General features: G+C 41.5%; 1 long non-coding RNA gene across 1 annotated transcript; it reads right to left on the reverse strand.

Annotated features, from left to right (window-relative positions):
- Positions 1–211: 211 nt before the first annotated feature.
- Positions 212–8,850, reverse strand: LOC110339847. The gene is made up of 4 exons (XR_002381796.2): positions 8,752–8,850; positions 7,221–7,349; positions 1,887–2,027; positions 212–824 (listed from the first exon to the last, which is right to left on the reverse strand). It is a non-coding gene; the product is annotated as an uncharacterized LOC110339847 (long non-coding RNA).
- Between the last annotated feature and the right edge of the window lie 5,132 nt (positions 8,851–13,982).

A 13,982-nucleotide genomic window follows, 5' to 3' on the forward strand; every position in this document is an offset into this window, starting at 1 on the left:
AGCCAATTACAGAAATCACATGTTCAATGTAAAAGAAGAAAAAGAAAATCAGAAAAGGTAGCTCACGCCTATAATCTCAGCACTCTGGAGGTTTAAGGCAGGAGGACTGTCGTAAGTTCGAGACCAGCATGGGGATTACACAGTGAGTCATCCTCTTGAGAAATAATGGTGGGAATGGGGAAAATAAGAAACAGACAAGAAAAAAAATGAGTTAGGGTGGTAGACATAAATCAATTTAATTCTATTAAAAATCTCATGGAAAGTAAAGAGTCTACATATTACATTTGGCTTCCATGTTGTCATATCCATTTCTATCCATTTGTCATTAAAAGGCAAAGACTAATTTATAAAAACCATAGCCTGCTACAAGCTACTACAGAAAATGCTTCTTAAATACCCGAGACACAGACAGGTTAAAATCAAAGTATTGGGGGCTGGGCATCATGGCACATTTGGGAGATTAAGGTAGGTGGGTCTCTGTTAGTTCAAGGTTAGCTGGGGCTAGCCTTGTCTTAAAAAAAAACAAGCAAGAGTCAAAATAATAAAACCCACTAAATATATGGGAGGGGCGTTTATTAACACTGATCTCAAGAAAGACAAGCTCACTCTGTCAAAGTCAGAAAAAGAGACTTTGAGAATGAGAGGTCAATAAAACCATTTCATAATGATGATGGGTGGCCAATTCAACATGACGTCACAACTATCCAAAAACTACATACTCTTGATTATAGGCTTCAAAATAGATGAAAACAGCTGGAACTGTAGCTCAACGGTAGAGCTCTTGCTTGGCAGACATGAGGTCCTAGGTTCAATTCTCAGCGCAGCTAAAAGAAAGTAATAAAAATTGATTATGACAAAAAATATTGAAACTGACAATTACAAGTGGAAAACTTTTGGTAGTACCTTTTCCCTTAGTACTTGACAGAAAAAAAAATCAGTAAAGATCTACTGAGCTTTACCACACCATCAACCAACTTGCCCTGATAGAATGCTATATCCAATAAAAACAGAACATACTTTGCAAACACAAATGCAACATCTGCTGATGTAGATTACATGCTGGACCACAAAACATGTCTATGTATTTAAAAGCCTTTTATTCACACAGGGCATGTCCTATGTCCTCTGCCAAAAGTACAATTAAAATAAAGGCAATAACAAACAGGATCTGATAGACTCTCCAAATATTCCAAAATTAGCCAACACATTTCTAAAAATCTCATTAGTATAAAGAGAACATGGGTTAGGCTCTCTGTTATTTTGAACAAATTCTAGAATGAATAGACTTAAGTTACCAAAAAACATGCCAGTCTTTAAACAACATGGTTCATACCTAAGTTACTTTAGTTACTATCCACTACATATTCTAGAAACTGTTTTCGTCATTGTTAATTTGTCACTCCAGAAAGTATTAGGCAAATAACAGATGTGTGTTATGAGTTGGAACCACCCCTGTCAGCTCTTCGGAACCCTAGTGGTCACTGGCTACTAGGCATCTTGAACTCCCTTCACACACATACGTTTGAAGACGTTTCCTGTTTCTTACCAAGAAACTTACAGGACACTTTACAAAATAGATCATCTAAAGAAAGAAAGAGAGAAAGGAAAGAAAGAAAAAATTGAGAAGTGAAATATTTGAATTGAAGACAAATGGGATGAGAAGAGAAATGTCTAAAGCGAGAATATTAACATTATCACCTTTTGAGGGGAGCTTGGTGCAAGTGACATAAAGAGGTTGCTTATGATGCAAATGATAAAAGTATTCCAAAAGAATCGGCACTAGAAAAATCTTCCCACAAGGATGGCATTCAGGATTTCACATTATCAAGTTGCAAAGGGGCACTGAGAAGGATGTGTGGCAGTTAAGTCATAGGAAAGATGCTTACTCTGCAAGATGACGAGTGTCGCCATGTCACCTGGGAGACCGTCCTCTGGGCATGTCTCTGGGAGATGATCTTGATTTCATTGACTGATGTGGGAAGATGCCTCCACTCTGGGTAGCACCATTCCCCAGCTGGGGTCCTGGACTGTATAAAAGCAGAAAGGGAGGAGTGGTGGCATGCATTCCTCTCCCTCTCTTTCTGATTTGAATGTGACGTGTCCAGCTGTTTCCAGTTTCTTCTGCCTCGACTCCCCCATGGTGAGGGATGATGCTTGCACTATGCATTAAAGTGAACTTTCTTAAGTTGTTTTTGTCTGTTTTATCCCAGCCACAGTAAAACAACCAAAGTACTTTATATTATAAATTTTACTCTAAGAAGTACAACACACTGTTCAAATGACTCCTGGTAAGTTTTTTAATTGTGTGAATATGTACATAATACAAAAGTTGGCATTTCATGATCTTTTGTTTGTTTGTGTTTTTCGAGACAGGGTTTCTCTGTATAGCTTTGGATCCTGTCCTAGAACCCACTCTATATTTAATCAGGCTGGTCTCAAACTCACAGAGACCTGCCTGCCTCTGCCTCCCAAGTGTTGGGATTAAAAGTGTGTGATAACATCACCCAGCTGCATTTCATAATCTTTAAGTATGAATTAACACATTTCCACAAAGTAAAATTGTCATTGCCATCTAACTTCTAAGCTTTTTTGTTTTCCCAAATGGAAACATGGGAATTTCACATGTATTCCCTGACAAATAGTTACAAAGAAGCAAACACTGGAATGTGTATATTATTTTAAATTATAGGAAACTTCAAAGCATTGGTTTCGTCATTTGTAAAATTCTCTACACATTTATAACACACAGTGAGAATGTTTTCTTTTTGACAGTGAGAATTTTTTAAAAATCTTTTTAAAAGTCACAGAAAATTTTCAATTTTTCCCTCTTATTATTACTATTATTATGGTCCCTTGGCATGCTGTCAATCTGTATCTTCATTTTCATGGCCCTACAGTTGCAAGTAAAGCAAGGGCTGTTGTATATAAAACCGTGTGCAGAGCAGCCGAAGCAGTCCTTAGAGGAAACATTACAGCTTGACATGCTTTTATGCTAGAAAAGAAGGAAGTTGAATATTCACCTAAAGTCAGCAATGGTGGTACCCGTAGGAGGTAGAGGCAAGAGGATCAGTAGTTGAAGGTCAAGCCTCAACAGGCATAGGAAGTTCTAAGCCACCCTGGGCTACATGAAATTCTGCCTCAAAAACCAAGTAAACAAATGAATAAGTTAGTAAACAAAACAATACAAAAAATCCACTTATGATCTAGGGGAAGAGCTGGTGAGATGCCTTAACAAGTAAAGATGTCAAATAATTTGAGTTTTATTCTTGGATCTCAGAGGTAACAGGAAAGAATTGGCTCTGGGTTGTCTTCCGGCCTCCATATGTAAACTGTGACAAGTATACACCAGCAGACACATACATACACACGAAATCAGTAAAATATAACTTCAAAAAAGTTTTAAAAGGCAAGATACAAAACCAACAAGTAAATGCAAGAAGGAAGGGAGCAAGGGATGGATGAACAGCAGAGAAAAATCAATGAAGTCGAGTGATCTAGCATTTTCATTTCTAAGTACTTAAGAGAAGTGAAGATGTGGTAGCACAAAGGCCTGGTACTATGTGCACACAAAACTTTTGCTAATAGTCGCTCCTCCGAGTATTTAACAAATAAATGCAAAATAAATGTGATATCCACAGAATAATAAGCTGCTCTTCAATAAAGTGGAATGAACTTCTAAGTTTTCACCAACACAGGCTTTAACTTGAAATGTTTATGTCACTGATGGATTGATGAATGGCTTGACGGATTGATTGATCGTGCATGAATGTGGATTTCAGACGACAGCTTTCTGGGGATGACTCTCTCCCCCCACTCACTGTGTGTGTCCCAAGTATCAGGCTGAGGTCATCTCAGAGACATGGGCTTTGCCATCTAGATTTATTTATTGTATCTGATGTATTCGCTTTGCTAGGCCGGGTACCACATACATGCCTGGTGCCCGGAGAAGTCAGAAGAGGGCCATGGAAGAGCTGTTTACAGCAGTGTGTGCTTGCAATTCTTCAAGACAGTGCTCATGCGTGTGATGTGGTGGTGTAGATGTCCCCTGTATTATACCCCACTGGGTCACTGTGGAAGAATTCCTTCTTCTGTCTGCTTCTCTTGACTTTCTTGCTTCCCCGCAGGAAGAACCTTCTTTTGTAAATATTCAACAACATAAAAATTCAGCAAAAAATGAGGGAAATTGCAACCAGCTGTGTCCTCCTCTGCCTCAAATGCATCTCCAGACACGGTTGCTTAGGGAACTTGTGTTCTCTGTCTCAACCAAATTTTCAACCAAATGCTGCACTCTGCAACAGAATCCAAGTTCCCCAGCAACAAGCCACCTAGTTCCTCAGGGTTTTTTCCCAGGAATTGGGCAATTGATGGGTGATAGTGTCTTGTCTCTTCCACACACACACACACACACACACACACACACACACACACACACACACACACACTGAGGCTTTACTTCCTGGGGAAATTCAGACCCAGTCTAAACTAGTTGCAGATGTCTGGCATTTCCTCCATAGCCCACGGCCAGGGAGGATGTGGGGCTGCCACTGGCAACCAGAAGCAGACTAGGAGACAGGAGGCCTCATAAAGCTTCCCTGTAGGTGTCCTGTGGTTTACTGCTTTGAAAGAAGAAACAGACTTCATTAAATTTCCTCAATCATCTCTCCCAGGCCTGACCCTCTCTTGGCTAACCAGGGCCAAGTGGAATGCAGGGCAGAATCTGCACCCCACGCACACACCCTGCACCCCACGCACACACCCAGCATCCCTTGCAAAAGCAATGGCTCACGGTGTGCTCTGCCAGGACTGTGTGTCCTCTGTGCTTCCTGCTGCTGCTGCAGTCCCTGTAAAAGGGAGAACTGCTGTGGGCTCTGCCTTCCCGGCATCCTTCCAGTTTTGCTGCTGCGCATTGGTCTCCGCAGAACTGCGTGCAAAGCCGGAAGACACCCACCTGCTCTTGGGGAAGCTCCTCTCCACAAGGTAGTTTTAGAGTTGTGTGTGATACTCCGAGGCTGCACTCAGGGAGGCTCTCTTGCTGGATGTGGTGAAGCACCCGACTTGACGGGACTCTAAGTTGATAGTTGTACTGAAGTCATAGCAGAGGACAAAGAACAGCAGCTCTTTCGATGTTTGCAATATGAACACTCAAATTGATACGGACTAATAATATTCATTCTCCAAATAAAAAAAGTTGTAAGTTGTTCATCCCAAGTTCCGAGTTGAGGGTCAGAAAGAGATCCTGGGAGGAACACTGGCCTCCCTGGCCGAGGCTGTGCCTATGGTTACAGTGTGTCTACCACTGTCAGAGGAACACCGTAGACTGAGCAACAAGCAGGTCTCGGGACTAAACGGGTTCTGCCCTGAGCCAAGACTGGAGCTTGACTTCAGAGGCCTCTGAGTCGCCCATCCACGCCCATCCACGCCTCCGACTCTAGCCGTTTCCAGCTACCTCCCACATGTGCATCGTGAGGCTGGTTATAAGGATGCAGAGATACGACATCCACGTCAATAGATTCCAAACCCGTGAACTCTAAATTTTAATCTAAAACATAAATGTGCTTCCTTTCATGCCAGCAGAATCTATTTTGCTTTCAGAAGTGCTAGTATGGAGACATTAATCCAGTCCTGAACTGAAATAATAGTCAGAAGTAAAATTGTTGAATCCGACACTGGAAATATCATGTTTTATTCATTGATACTGTTAATGTCCACTCAGTTGTCAGCTTGCAAGCCGTGAAAATTGCTTCATTTGTCATGATCGTCAATTGGAGTAATCATGCATTCCATAAATAGGCATTGACAACTTCTATATTTCCTTTATAAACTTTTCTTTGAAAATAAATCATTAACTTGGCGGCAGTGGTACATCCTAGCACTTGGTAGACAGAGGCAGGTGGATCTCTGTGAGTTAGAGGCCAGCCTGGTCTACAGAGTTCCAGCATAGGCTCCAAAGCTACACAGAGAAACCCTGTCTCAAAAAAAACAAAACAAAACAAAAACAAAGCAGTTACAACACCCCCCCCAAAAAAAACCACAAACAACAACAAAAAATAATAAAAATTGTTTAACCTTTATGAAGTGTTGGATTGTGGAACCCTAGATTCAAAATGATAAAATTTACTTGCTTTCTGATTTGAATAAATTTGCATAAGGATATATTCCCATTAATGTTGCAGGAAAAAAGTCATTTAGCTAACGAAAATAAAAATAAATGGATAGTATCTCTCATAGGACAGGAAGGAATTTCCCTCTCTGCATAGCACATTAGGTACTTTAGAAGAGGGTTTCTTTGCCCTGGAAAATTGCCAAACTAACTATGGCAGATTAACTACAGATGGTAGCAATTGTGAATGTAACGAACCCCCAAAAGGTTTCTCCCTCCCAAACTAAGATTTGTGTTGATGTCACCAATGTATCCAAAATAAGATGCCCCTGATGCTGTTCTAATGGTGAATCTGGTAGATATAGTTCTGAATTAGCTATCCAAGATACCATCTCTGGTGTCACTAACCCCCAGCATTGGGAGCACAAAAGCAGACATCTTGAAACTTCTCAGGACCTGAAATAGGTCTCCTGGCATAAAGACAGCATAGAACAAGGAGCAGTTCCTCATTTAGAAGGCAGAGCCACAACTAAGGGACAACTTCCTAGTGGACCAGAAGCTGCTTTCAAATGGACTAGAGTCTCTCAAGTGTCCATTTTACAAATGGTTCCAGGTTGGGGCATGAGGATTCACACCTGTAATGTAATCTCTCTTGAAGCTAAGGGAGGAGAATTGTTGTAAGTTCAAGGCCAGACTGGGCTACCAAACAAGACCATTATCTCAGGAAGCAAAAAAACAAAACAAAACAAAAACAAAACAACAACAACAAAACCACTCCATAGCCGATTAATAGGAAGGACACAAGACTCAACTCCTGAGCTGGGATGAAACACAGTAGTAGTGTTTGCCTAGCATACTCAGGGTGTTCCTGGATTATCACTGGCACCACAGAAAAACAATTACATAAAAAAGAAAATTTATTATGGCATGAGAGCACTCCTGCAATGCTAGCCCCTCCTGACAAAGAGGCAAGACGTTCTTAGGCAGAACTACATTGTGAAAATCTGTCTCGCAACAAACAAAGCAATAGGCCCCTTAGCTCCCTACCGATGCCCCGCCCCCCAGAAGCACCTTAGTCTTTGCCAATGATCTTCATTAGTTGATTGGGTAGGAAACTCACCTTGCTTATTGACAGACTTCAGCATAGGGGTCCTGCCTTCCGACAGATAGCAAGAAAGAAGCCAGTTGAGATCTCTGGGAGAGCAGCCTAGTACCAACCCATGTCTTCAAAAATAAGTCTGACTTGAGACTGGAAAAAAATGAAGTTTTTTACAGGGTCAGAGTCACGGTGTGTGTGTGTGTGTGTGTGTGTGTGTGTGTGTGTGTGTGTGTGTGTGTGTGTTTCTATGTATCTGTATTACATGTGTTCAAAAGCCCAAGAATTCTGGAGTTCCCGGGGATTGTGAGTGGCGCTGTGGATGCTGGGAACTGAATCTGGACCCTCTACAAGAATAGCACGTGCTCTGCAATGGTGAACCACTTCCCCAGTCCAGTCCACCCTGCCCTCCTCCCCCCCCACAGTCCTTCTTGAGCTTGTATGGCTAACATTTTATGTTATTATGCCTTTTTTAAGGAACAAAAGCACTTAACCTGGCAGCTATCCTCATGGCATTGAGGCAAAGCACACAGGGTGCAAAAACACACAGAGAAGTTACTAGAAACAACCTTGGAAACCAACCAACATCTCAAAAGCATTTTAAACCCACTTGTAGGTTTCATTTGAAGGTAGAAATGGTCAGAGAGTGAAATAACCTAACCTACTTTCCCATCCCCACCTCTGACACAACAAAATTTAGAGAAGAAATCCTACATTTCTAGTGGAGTCCCATCAGAGGTAGAGAAGAAAACTGGGTGGGAAGAGGGGGATAACAAACAGCAATTCTTCTTCAACTCAAATTCCCCAGAAATATTTTTCCTAAAATTCTTAAAGCATTGGTGATTTTTGATGAATTTACTCTGTCCTTTACATACGTTTTTCTCTTGAGCGCTGTTTCATTAGAAGCAGAAGTATCCCATATCGTGGGATAACAAGACCACAGGGTATTTCCACCCAGCAGAGGAAACAGTATTCTCATGTACTAGTTAAGAATGTTTTAGCACCGGCAAGCTCAGCTAGGAGAAGCCCCTCAGGATGGCGACTCTCTGGCTCCAGGCAGGACCCACAAACTGACACTGACCTTGGTGAGCTTCCCACTTTCAAAAAAATTGGTCTATAATCTCACAGATACAGAATCAATCTGGTGAAATATATTAATGTTAGCTAGATTTGAGATACTGAATTCAATGAAGTCCCTGGATGATGATTTAGAAGTTTACCTAGACTTGTGGATCTCCTCCCTGCCACCTTCCTCCCTATCCCATTCTTCCTTTATCCCCTCTTTCTTTCCCTTCTTTCTCCCCACCCTTCCTCCTCCTTTTCTTCACTCTCCTTCTGTCCTCTGAGACAGGGTCTCAGGCCGGCCTTGAATTTGTGGTAATCATGTTGTCACAGCAACCCAAATCCTAGGAATATAGGCGTATGCCAGGATGCTTGGCTCCATTCTCTACTTTTAAACCAGCAACACGAACACTGCGTTGTTTGGTAAGACTAGAGTGACCACACATGTGACCGCAATACACTGGCATTAGATCTGATGGACTGTGGCACTTACCCCACTGCCCACATGGTATAGACAGACTGGCCAGAGTGACCTAAGGAGGCGACTGGAAAGGAGTCTCCCTCTCTGACACACGCATCCATGCATCTCCTTCCAGATTGTGTCTATTGCTGATTAATTCCCTTTCTGGTTATCATTTCTGCTTCCTTTTTCTTGTTACAGTCATTCAACAGGGTTACGTCCCCAGGCCTGCTGCTGCACCAAACTGACTTCTTAATCTCACTCATGCATTGTAGTCTTCTTTTCAACTTACATGGATACTCTCCACAAGTGCCACCTACCTTTGAAGGAATGTGAAGATATTTGATGAAAACCGGAAAGTCATGCAATTCCTTGAGAAAGGGCCAATGTTGAAAAAATGGGAAGGAGGAGTTAGACGATTGTATACACGTGGGGCCTTCCCCCTTAAAGGGGTGTTTGATTGCAGAATCACAAAGGTATGACAGATGGAGGAGAAAGAGGGAAGGGAGAAGATACAAATCGACACCTGAAGTTTGGAGGTGTTTGGCAACCATGTCTTAGCTCTTATAAGGGGACAGCTTCCTCCTCCAGGCAGTTCCACTGAAACTGGGGCCTAGCTGTGTGTGGAGCTCTGAGCTCTGAAGAAATAGAGGAAGAAGCAGACAAAGTGTTGCAAATAATTAATGACCTTTGTTATTTGAGGCTCACTTAGACATCAGTTTTTCTTCTTCCCTTTAGGGCAGTGGTCCTCAACCTTCCTAATGTTGTGACCCTTTAATACAATTTCTTATGCTGTAATGGCCCTGATCATAAAATTATTTTTATTTCAACGTCATGGCTGTAGTTTTGCTATTGTTATGAATCTTATTGTAAATATCTGCATTTTCTGATAGTCTTAGGTGACCACTGTGAAAGGGTCATTCACAGTGGGTCAATGGGTCGTGTGACCCACAGGTTGAGAGCCCATGCCATAGAGTATCTAGAACAGGAGAGGATTATCAGTGGGGAAAGGGAAGACTGCTCAGAAGGACTCCAGAGATTGAAAAGGCCATTGTCACTTCTGGTTACCTGTTGTGAAACTTGCAACTGAACTTTGGGTTTGCAGACTTGCCTAATGTCTTGAGAAACGATCATTCCCTTGCTTTTAGCTTCCCAATGAGCTTCCAGTCACAGTTTTGCATAAGTGAGTTAGAAAGCAGGAAGTGGGTTCCCATAGCAAGGAATGGAGGACTGTCACCCTCTGACCCCAGAAAAGTGGTGTCCCTCTCAGACAGTGTCCTTTTCTAAGTTGCAACATAGCGAGTGCAACAGTGTTTTTGTTAGACTGTGCCCTAGCCTGGATGATTGCATTTTTCAGACATCATTGGTGTCTATTTGGAGTAACCCAGAGGCAGGATAATGCTGCACCTGTCTATACACACATGAGAACAAGCATCCGTCCAGCACAGACTGACAAATAACATCCCTATAAGTAAAAGGGACTCGGATTGTATGAACACATGGATATTTTAAAGCCATTTCAGAAAGGCTAGGGCCGAGGACTGATCAGAGCACCAGAAAGAGGATGTGTGCAGTATCCTCACTTGGACCCTGGGATACAACAGGTCTACCATCTGACTCTCAATCTCTCTCTCTCTCTCTCTCTCTCTCTCTCTCTCTCTCTCTCTCTCTCTCTCTCTCTCTCTCTCTCTCTGTGTGTGTGTGTGTGTGTGTGTGTGTGTGTGCGTGTGTGTGTGTCCGTGTGTCTGTGTCTCTGTGTGTCTCTGTGTGTATTTAGGGGTCAACAGGCAGGGAACTCTGACTGTCCCAGGTGCTTCAGGTCAGTTTAGTCTCCTCAACTGCTGTCACCTAGCTGCCCGTTCATCTGTCTGGACCTGGTAGTACACTTGACCTTCCAGCTTGGCTCTACTCTGAAGCTTGGCTCTGTAGGTAGCACCTTTAGAAGGTCTCTAAAGAGGGTAATTATCTACTCCTCTGAAGAGACTGTTTACATGTCTATTGCCTTTCTGTCTCTGCCTCCATTAAGGCCTTTCTGAACTCCTTGAATTCTGCTATGGCCTTTTTAACCCCTTTGTAGTCATTCTGTAGCCATAGATAGATGGATAGGTAGGTAGATAGATAGATGATAGATAGGCTGATAGATAGACAGACAGACAGATAGATAAATAGATAGATGATTGATAGACAGATAGATAGGGAGATAGATTGATAGATAGATAGATGATAGATAGGTAGTTAAGATGAAAACCAAAGAGCTTCTGTTTATCCACATTTATCAGGGGAAACCCAAACCACTTAGGAAATTATAGTTAATGAACTAACATATCTTGTGAATTTATTATTATTCACGGGCAGGTTAATCCTGTGATTAATAATAATTCAGAGCTTTGATGGATCCTAATTTGGAGAAATCAATAGAAACTTAACAGGTGAGACCTAGTTAAGAAAACCAGGTGTTGGTGGTGCACGCCTTTAATCCTAGAACTCCGGAGGCAGAGGCTGATTTCTGTGAATTCAAGGCAGGCCTGATCTACAGAGCAAGTTCCAGGACAGTCTCCAAAGCAATACAGAGAAATCATGTCTTGAAAAAAAGTCCATCTTTGAAGGTGTATCTCTGAGGACTATATCCTGCCCCCATTGCAGCTTGAAATGAACTGTTCTTTCTAACACATTTTCCCCCACCACAATACCAAGAGGTCTATCTCACCGTAGACTCAGAAGCATGCAGCCAAGTGACCACAGACTGAAACTCCTCTAATTGTGAACCAAAATAGGTCTTCCCTCCTTTACATTGCTTTTGTCTGAGAGTTTGCTACAATGTTAAAAATGAACTAACTCATCATATAATTGGCATCACGATTTACACAGCCATTTCAGATTGTTTCCCTTCAACAGCACTCAAGTTTCTTACATGTCTTTTCATGGCATGATAGCTTCTTTTTTAACACTGAAAAACATTCCACTATCTGGATGTATCATAATGTTTTTGTGTCATAGTGTCATAGTGTTTTGTACTGACCTGTGTCACCCCCTTCCCCCACTCCCCACCATGTCCACATAGTAAAACTCCAAATCCCTAATGTCCCTTATTATAAGTGAAAATGAAGGATTTAAAGAAGCAAATAAGGGTAGATTACTAGAGTGAGGCTTTAAACCAATGGAACTAGTGACATCATAGGAAGAGACATTAGATATTGCTTGTCCATGGATACAGCATGAAGATGATCATTTGGAAGCCAGAGAGCAAGCCACAGGAATCCCATTGGTTGACCCTTGATTGTCCAGGACCATTGTTTCTATTAACTAATTTTTGCCATTTAAAGTAACCAGCCCATGGTAGACTGATACTTGTGCAGACAAGTAGTTTCTCCATTCCACTGAAAGACATCTGCTTTGTTTCCAAGTTTAGCAATGATCAAGAAAGTTGCTATACACACAAGTCTTAAGCTCATTTGAGTAAACACCAAAGGGTGAAGCTGTTGGATTACGCCATTAGAATGTATTTAGTGTTATCAGATTCTTCCACACTGGCTGCACTGTTCTTCATTCTCAACAGCAGTGAGTGAGCATTCTTGTGACTGCATATGCTCCCCAGCAATGTTCTGCTGGTGTTCCAGACTTTAGCCAACTTATTAGGAATCTATTAGCAACACTTTTAATTTACATTTTTCTAATGAGGGAAAGATTTCATTTGTTTATTTGTCATCTGTATCCTCCTTGGCTAGGCGTTTGTTCAGACATGTTCTTCGTTTTCTATCATATTGTTATTAACATGCTCTTAAATCTCTTCCTTGTCTTTTATGGCTCAGTAGCAACAGTCCATTATCTGGATATGGTCTATTACTATTTTTCCATTGCAGAGACAAATAACCTGTGAGAATCAACAAAGGTAATATTTATCCAGTTTATGATTTCAGAGATTTGGGTTCATCATGGGTGGGGGTCAGTGTGTTAGAGCCAACTACCTCACAACAGAGTGGATAGAGATGGAGAGCAGGGAGAAAAAGATTGGGTGGGATGTCTCTTTCTTGTCATCCTTCTCTCTCCTTTTACTTCTTCCCAACCTGTAAGATGATGCCTTCCAAATTCAATAACACTTGTTTTCTCCTTCAGTTAATCTTGTCTAGACGTAACCTCTTCAGCACACCTAGAGCAGCCTCACTAATCTGCTCAGGTGTTCCTTCATGTAATTGACTTGAGAAAATTTAGCACCACATGGACCACTGTATTTATGACTTTTGTTTTCATTCCTCATAGCTCTGAGGTATTTTCTATTTGTTAAATCTTTAAGAGTTCTTTATATATTTTTACCATCAGTCTTTTGATAGGTGATTCTTTTTTTCTAAATATTTTCCTCCAGTCTATATATTTTTATCTTCTGGTTGATAGAGCATATGTTCTATGAAAATGTATGTGTTATATTAAAAGAATTTCACTAATTACAGAATCAGTGACTTGGAACTCACAGGGACTAATACTGTATGCTCATCGAAACATAGCTGTTTAGATTTCTATAACAAAATGCCATAGACCAGATGTTAATCAGTAGAAAAAAAATTTTTGGTCAAGACAGGGTTTCTCTGTGCAACAGCTCTGGCTATCCTGGAACTTATATATAGATGAGGCTGGCCTCGAACTCACAGAGATCTTCCTACCTCTGGCTCCCAAGTGCTGGGATTAAAGGCAAGTGCCACCATGGCCCAGCCTCAATAGAAATTCTTGTCTTACAGTTCCGGCAAGAAAATTTCAGATCAAGCAGCTTGTACGATCAAATTTCTTGTGACGACTCGCTTCCTGGTTTTACAATGGCTATTTTGTCTGTACTTGGTTTGCTGAGGAGAGAAAGTATGTCTTCTTTTTACAAGAACACTAATCCTACCAGGTCATGTTCAACCCATATAGCCTGAATTGACTCTTAAGGACCTCTTTTCCAAATTGAATCATACTGGTGTGTGTGTGTGTGTGTGTGTGTGTGTGTGTGTGTGTGTGTGTGTACACATCACACATTCAGTACACAGAACATGTATTTTTCTGAGAGGGGCAGTTGACAGCCTTCTTCAACTTGAGAACACTAAAGAGCTACAACAGGGGACCATTTTTAACAGTGAAGTTACCAGCAAAACAAAACAGTGCAGTAGTAATTAACTGAAGAACCATCACTGGATTCCATATGAAGGCTGTAATAAGAAGGCAGAGCACTGCTTTGTCTGACCTCAGCTGAGTTCATGAACAATGGGCTCTATTTTTTCACTGTTCCCTGTGTT

The sequence above is a fragment of the Mesocricetus auratus genome, unplaced genomic scaffold (genome assembly GCF_017639785.1).
Source record: "Mesocricetus auratus isolate SY011 unplaced genomic scaffold, BCM_Maur_2.0 Super-Scaffold_100018, whole genome shotgun sequence".
Lineage (NCBI taxonomy): Eukaryota > Metazoa > Chordata > Mammalia > Rodentia > Cricetidae > Mesocricetus > Mesocricetus auratus.